This window comes from Bos grunniens, chromosome 3 (assembly GCF_055505025.1).
Source record: "Bos grunniens cultivar Pamir isolate PY7600 chromosome 3, Bosgru_T2T1.0, whole genome shotgun sequence".
NCBI classification, from domain to species: Eukaryota; Metazoa; Chordata; class Mammalia; order Artiodactyla; family Bovidae; genus Bos; species Bos grunniens.
Genome location: NC_141167.1, coordinates 18,702,977 through 18,711,270, shown reverse-complemented (window position 1 = coordinate 18,711,270; position 8,294 = coordinate 18,702,977).

Here is an 8,294-nt window from a genome sequence, read left to right as displayed (position 1 = left end):
ATAGGGGTGGTTGATGCTTTAGTCTTCAGCTTATCTTGGTGTCAAGACGTTTGACTCTGGCATAAGAAAGGAGATGGGAAATGCTGGGGCAGTTTGTCTGGCAGGGTTGTAGGCAGAACTTTTCTCTTGTTTCTGGAAAGGCCTAATGTCATTTTGTATATATACAGAGAGCACTTGGGCAGCATCTGTTGTGGAAAATGACAGCTACTGGCACAGGTGCTTGCTCTGAATGAGGTTTAAGGCTCTGTGACTCTATAACATGGCAAAGACTACAGGTCCATCTGGCCGCCCCACTTTCAACTGAGAAACAGAACACAGTAGTAATGATCTGTAGATGAACACAATGCACATCTTGCAGAGTTTGTATACAAGAATTTGTATTATAAAACAATGTCCTATAAGTGTAAAAGTGTATTTTTACATGTGTTGAGATTACGTTGCAAGCAACTTAAATACCATCTGTTTACAAACAGAATGTCACTAATGAACTATCTGTGCACCAACAAATTTTGAGTGGGTTGTGTGTACATCTGCTCTTGCAATAGGAATACTTAAACCATAATGCATGCCTTAAAGTCTCAGTCACTGGAAAGTTACAGACCAAGAATAATGTTAATGCAGATACGCAGTTCTACATATTGTGAGGTCAACCTTCCAATCCAGAACAAAGCTGATAATAATAGAGCTAAAGATAACTTATTTTTTAAAAAAGCAAGAATAGCAGCATGACCAACTCCACACAAGGCTGATGATTCACTGCTACAAAAGCCACCTTCCTGCAAATAGTGGGAATGCCAGCTCTTGTCACATGGTCACATATAGGGGTTTTGCCAGGTCACCAGGTGTTAAGGGCAACCAGGCCTCCTGTGGAACTCTGAAGCAGAGATTTTTGGTAAACAACCTATGCCAATTTACTTTCCCAATGCCAGATTTTACTTACCTTCAGTTAGAATGTTGCTAGTAAGAAGCCTGCAGTTGGACCTGAAAAGGTAATGAAAGTAATTATCCTTTGCCCATAAGAACTGAAAAAGGACGTGAAATTGTGGAACTGTCCAAGGTCCATGGGGGCAGCCTCATGTTCCACTGTGGGGCTGTGGAGCTAGAGTTCTGTGTTTGCATGATTGTGTCAACTGTTGGTATCAACTGAGTGCTACTGAAAATGGTCGTGTATTTTTTCATAGCTAATCTGAGCTTTGGGGCTGCTACTTTTGTAGAAGTAGTCTGTTGTGGTCCCTTTGGGATGCCATAACAAAATACCATAGACTGGCTAGCTACTAAACAGTAAACATTTATTTCTCACAGTTCCAGAGGCTAGAAGTCCAAGATCAGGATGCCAGCGTGGTCCAGTCCTTTCAGGTCACAGGTCCTCACAGGGTGAAAAGGCAAAGGAGCTCTCTCAGTTCTCTTTTATAAATGTATTACAGGCATCCCTAAGAGATAGTGTGAGCTCTATTCTAACGTCTCCAATAAAGCAAATAATACAATAAAGCAAGTCACATATTTTTGGGTTTCCCAGCGTATATAAAAGTTAGGCTTACTGTACTGTATCTATTAAGTGTACAATACCATCATGTCTAAAATATATATGTACTTTAATTAAAAAATACATGGGACTTCCCTGGTGGTCCAGTGACTAAGATTCTTCACTCCCAGGGCAGGGGGCCCAGGTTCAATCCCTGGTCAGGGAACTAGATCCCGCATGCAACTAAGACCTGGTGCAGCCAAGTAAATAAAGATAAATATTTAAAATATTTTATTGCTAAAAAATGCTAACCATTATCCGAACCTTCGGCAAGTTGTAATTTTTTGCTGGTGGAGGGTCTTGCCTTGATGTTGATGGTTGCTACAGGAAGGGGTGGCTGTGGCAGTTTCTTAAAGTAAGACAGCAGTTGAGTCTGTATCAGTTAACTCTTTCTTTCCTTTGAACACTTAGAGGCCATTGTAGGGTTATTAACTGACCTAATTTCAATATTATTGTGTCTCAGAGAAACCCGAGGAGATGGGGAGTGACAGGGGACTGACCAATGGGTGGAGCAGTCAGAACACACATTTATCGTTTAATTTCGCTATCTTATATGGACACCTGCCCCCAAACAATTACAATAACATCAAAGATCACTGATCACAGACCATCATAACAAATGTAATAATAATAAAAACGTTTGAAATATGAGAATTACCTAAATGCAACACAGAGGCAGGAAGTGAGCAAATACTGTTGGAGAAATGGCACTGATAGCTTTGCTCAATGCAGAATTGCCACAAACCTTCAATCTGTAAAAAAAAAAAGCATGGTCTGCAAAGCATGATAACGCAAAGCACCATAAGATGAAGTATGCCCATAATTTCACCCTCATGATCTAATCACCCAAAGGCCTCCACCTCCTAAGATCATCACATTGGACAGTAAGATTTAAATGTATGGATTTTGGAGGGGGACAGACATTCAGACCATACTGTCATCCTTTGCTAGGAGCAGATTAATGAGACTAAGGTTCTAGCCCTTGTCTCTGTAACAGTTGGCAGACTTCTGGGCCACTGGCCACATTTTGAGTAGCATTAGTCTAATGGGTAACAGACAAAGAGGGTCGAGGGATAGATGGCTCAAGTCATAAATGTCTGAATTTGAGAGTTACAGGGATCCTCCACTTTTTCTCTTTTATGAGATACCTGCCTTAGTACCTGTTTTTGCTGACCAAAAGAGATCCGAGGAGCATTTTCAATTTTATGAAAAAAGGTGAAAAGTGAAAATAGCATTCATCGTTTGTTTTGCAGGGAGTTGTTACAGAGGCAGCTTGTACCCTGAGCTGCTAGAGAGGTAGACCGCCAAGCTCCTTCCCAGAAACTATACTCAACATCTTAGCGTCAAGCTGATCTGTGTCTGTGAGCATCTGTGCTTAATCTTGATTTATTTTGTGCAACCGTTAGTTAACGAGATGTGTCCTAAGTAATTGCTTCTTTGCTTTATGCCATCTCAGCTTAAAGGTTTCATGGGAACGCTGTGATGGTGGGGAGACCCATAGAGCATTTCTGGCTTATGGTGGAGTCTGTGGTACTGTAGGAGTGGCAAGGAGGTGATGGCCACAGGAGACGAAGAAGTCCAAGCGGGGTTTGGAAACGTCATCTATAAGGATATGGTCCTTTTCACCCTTGTCATTCAGAATACACTGTATTTTTACATAGATGCAGGCGTGTAAAAACTCTGCACTGAACATTTCCAGTACAGGCCTTCTTGATTTGTGTACCTTCTGCACATTGTTTGTAATGCATCAATTCTGTTTTTCCTACAAGTGGTTCTAAACTCTGTGAGTGGAGATGGGAAGGACAAATCTCCTCTAAAACAATGGGACAGGACAGACCAATCCCAAACTCTGAAATTGAAACCATGGTTAAAAACCTCCCAACAAGCAAAAGTTCAGGATCTGACAGCTTCACAGGCGAATTTTATCAAACATTTAGAGAAGAGTTAACACCTGTCCTGAAACTGTTCCCAAAAAATTGCAGAGGAAAGAACACTTCCAAACATTTTATGGGGCTTCCCTGGTGGCTCAGACAGTAAAGAATCTGCCTGCAATGTGAGAGGCCCCAGGTTTGACTTCTGGGTTGGGAAGATACTCTAGAGAAGGGAATGGCAACCCACTCCAGTATTCTTGTCTAAAAAATTCCATGGATAGAGGAACCTGGCAGGCTACAGTCCATAGGGTGGCAAACAAATGAAAGTTCAGGACCCGATGGCTTCACAGGCTAATTTTATCAAACATTTAGAGAAGTTAACACCTATCCTGAAACTGTTCCAAAACATTGCAGAGGAAGGAAAACTTCCAACTTCACTTTATGAGGCAACCATCACCCTGATAACCAAACCAGACAAAGATAACACAAAAAAAGAAAAATACAATATCAACTGATGAACATAGATGCAAAAATCCTCAACAAAATACTAGCAATTCTTATCCAACAATACATTTAAAAGGTCATACACTGTGACCAAGTGGGATTCATCCCAGGGAAGCAAGGATTTTTCAACATCCAGAAATCAATCAATGTGATATACCATATCAACAAGTTGAAGAATAAAATTATGGGACAGAATTAGGGTTGGAGAAGGAAATGGCAACCTACTCCAGTATTCTTGCCTGGAGAATCCCATGGACTGTAGCCTGCCAGGCTCCTCTGTCCATGGGGTCGCAAGAGTTGGATGCGACTTAGGGACTAAACCACAGAATTAGGGTGGTATGCTGGCCTCCTCCGACCAATGGGTGTCCTACTTGATCCCAGGGTGTTCCGAGGAAACCAAACCCTGGAAGACCTGCTGTATTGCTTATTTGGGTCTGGGGACTGCTTTTCTCCATGTTGAACTATCCCCCATCTTCCATGAGTGAAGGCTCAGGAAGCGGAAGGGGGAGAATTGGGGGACTAGGGAGCAGCGGACCATGTGGGGTAGAGGGCTTGAGGCTAGGTGGGAACTTACTCTAGGGATGAGCTCTGACTTGCCAAGGCCCCATTTAGTCTGTGCTTTGGTTGGAGGTGGTCTTGGGGGAAACATCCCTTTCTGTCATCTTAGAGACTGCCTGATTTTTCACTTTGAGTCTAAAGAAAAGTCCTGAATGGGGCTGGAGGTGCCTGGCTGGCACCTCAGTCCCCAGGCATTGGTGGGGGAGGAGGAGGGGCAGGGAGTGGGCTATAGCTGGTACTGCTTACAGTTCCAGCTCATGGGGACCTGTGAATCTTTTCTCCTGAGCTGGAGCGGGGCAGTGTTTTTTGTTTTTGATTTTCATTTTGGGTTTTTTGTTTGTTTTATTTTTTGTGATTTTATTTCTTAGAACAATTTTAGATTTATAGGAAAATTGATATTATAGTAATCAGAGTTCCCATATACCCCATAGCCAGTTTCCCCTCTTGTTAACATCTTATATTAATAGGGTATATTAGCTATAATTAAGAAACCTTACTTAGTACATTATTATTAGCTAAAGACTATGGTTTATTTAAAAATCTTCAGTTTTTACTTTTCTGCTCCAGCATCCCATCCATGATACTATATTACATTTAGTTTTGTGTCTCCTTAGGCTCTTGCCTGGAAAATCCCATGGACGGAGGAGCCTGGTAGGCTGCAGTCCATGGGGTCGCTAAGAGTCGGCACGACTGAGCGACTTCACTTTCACTTTTCACTTTCACGCATTGGGGGAGGAAATGGCAACCCACTCCAGTGTTCTTGCCTAGAGAATCCCAGGGACGGCAGGGCCTGGTGGGCTGCCGTCTATGGGGTCGCACAGAGTCGGACATGACTGAAGCGACTTAGCAGCAGCAGCAGCAGCAGCAGGCTCTTCTTGGTATGATAATGTCTCAGACTTTTCTTCTTTTTGGTGACCTTGACAATTTTGAGGAGTCTACTGGTCACGTATTTTGTGGGATGTCCCTCTATTGGAATTTGTCTGATGTTTTCTTACTATTAGACTGAGGTTCTAGATGCTAGGGAGGAAGACCAAAGAGGTCTTAACAAGGATACACATCACCGATATGTTCCGTCACTGTTGATATTGAACGTGATCACCTACCTGAGGTGGTATTTGTCACATTTTCCCACTGTAAAGTCACTATTTTCCCCCCTGTTTTATAGCCACACTGCATGGCATGTGGGATCTTAGTTCCTTGACCAGAGATTGAACCTGTGTCCCCTGAAGTGGAAGCATGATGTGTTAACCTCTGGACTGTCAGGGAAGTCCCAAAAGTTACTACTTTTTCCCTCCCTTTCCAGACACTCCTCTTTGAAGTCACTACATATTGTCCCTTTTCTCTTCCGTTTCTCTATCTAGTCAATTATTTGTTTACGACAACATGCCCTCATGGGTATTTATTTCATATTTTGGGTTATTGTAATCCAATTCTGCTTTATTTATTTTGTTGCTCAGTTGTTCCAGCTTTGACTGTTGGCAGTGCTTCAGTTGGCTTCTATGTCCCTTTGATATATTCCCACCAATATAGGGCTTTGTATGTTTTTGGTTATTATTTGTTTGTTCTTTTCCACTTCCTTACTTCCTGGCTCTAACAAGATGCTTCAGGTTCATCTCATATATTTCCTGCTCCAGTTCTAGAATGAGTCACCTCTCTGAGGAGCCCTGGGTCTTTTTAATTTTTTTAATATTTTATTTAAGAATGGCATTAGAAAACAAAATCTGGGTGCCAGGTGTGCTTATCACTCCTGGCATATCATTGCTTCTGGGCCCTCTCAGCTGGCAGAACAAGGAAATATATGTGTTTATGCCAGTAAATGCATGTATACATATCTACAAATATTTCTATGTTTAGCAATTTATATTTATATTAAACTAAGCATCAGGAGAAGACTCTTGAGAGCCCCTTGGACTGCAAGGAGATCCAACTGCGAGGATACAACTCCATCCTAAAGGAGACAAGTCCTGGGTGTTCATTGGAAGGACTGATGTTGAAGCTGAAACTCCTATACTTTGGCCACCTGATGCGAAGAGCTGACTCATTGGAAAAGACCCTGATGCTGGGAAAGATTGAGGGCAGGAGGAGAAGGGGACGACAGAGGATGAGATGGTTGGATGGCATCACCGACTCAATGGACATGAATTTGGGTAAACTCTGGAAGTTGGTGATGGACAGGGAGGCCTGGTGTGCTGCAGTCCATGGGGCCGCAAAGAGTCAGACACGACTGAGCGACTGAACTGAACTGAAGCATCAGTTCATAAGGATGTCTCCAATTCTCCATTATTACATGAGTCAAGAGCAGTGCTTTTTATTTTACACACACCCTCTCTCTGACCAAACACAATATTCATCTCTATTATTTAATTTTTAAAAGCGTATTTTCAGAGAACTTATTTATAGTTAGAACTAAATGTATATTATGAAAATGATAAAACTTTAAGACATGATTATCAGTGTATTCACCTCAAGCATCAGATTTCTAAAAATGCTCCTTAGGGACTTCCCTGGTGGTCCAGTGGTTATGATTCCCACACTTCCATTGCAGAGGGCCAGGGTTTGATCCCTGGTCGAGAACTAGGATCCCACAAGTTGCATGGTGGCACAGCCTGGTAAGAACAGCCAGAAAAACTCTGAAATAGAAGATTAATGAAGGGTATTCCAGTCTGATCAGAAAGTAAAATGGGGTAGATTGTATTTTCCCCAATTGACCACAGTATTTTCGCCCACTCCATCTGTTTTTCTTACAGTGTGACCTTGACATTTGTCCCACTGAGAGATGGGGTCATTTCACCTCTCTGGATTTGGATGAGATTGACCCACTTGTAATAAAAGGATTGCAGAGAATATGATGCTGCCTGGGTCAGAAAGATGAGGCAGCTTCTAGTTTGTTCTTGGAAGCACTTCACTATAATTCTAGTTGCCATGTAAACAGCCTGTCTTCTCTTCTCTGAAGCCACCATGCTGCGAGGAAGATTGAACTACCTCTCACAGAGAGACCACATAAAGAAAGCTTGAAAGAAAAAAAACCCAGAAAATTTGAATGAATGGGTAAGTTCAGTTCAGTTCAGTCGCTCAGTCGTGTCCAGCTCTTTGTAACCCCATGAACCATAGCACGCCAGGCCTCCCTGTCCATCACCAACTCCTGGAGTCCACCCAAACCCATGTCCATTGAGTCAGTGATGCCATGCAACCATCTCATCCTCTGTCGTCCCCTTCTCCTGCCCTCAATCATTCCCAGCATCAGGGTCTTTTCCAGTGAATCAGCTCTTTGCATCAGGTGGCCAAAGTATTGGAGTTTCAGCTTCAACATCAGTCCTTCCAATGAACACCCAGGACTGATCTCCTTTAGGATGGACTGGTTGCATCTCCTTGCAGTCCAAGGGACTCTCAAGAGTCTTCTCCAACACCACAGTTCAAAAACATCAATTCTTTGGTGCTCAGCTTTCTTTATAGTCCAACTCTCACATCCATACATGACCACTGGAAAAACCATAGCCTTGACTAGACGGACCTTTGTTGGCAAAGTAATGTCTCTGCTTTTGAATATGCTGTCTAGGTTGAATGGGTAAAGCAGTGGTGATACATATATACATGGACTATTACTGAGCTATAAAAACGAATGCATTGAGTCAGTTCTAATGAGGCGGATGAATCCAGAGCCTATTATACAGAGTGAAGTAAGTCAGAAAGAGAAAAACAAATATCGTATATTAACGAAAGATAGTACTTATAACGGAGAAGGCAATGGCACCCCACTCCAGTACTCTTGCCTGGAAAATCCCATGGACGGAGGAGCCTGGTAGGCTGCAGTTCATGGGGTAGCTAAGAGTCGGACATGA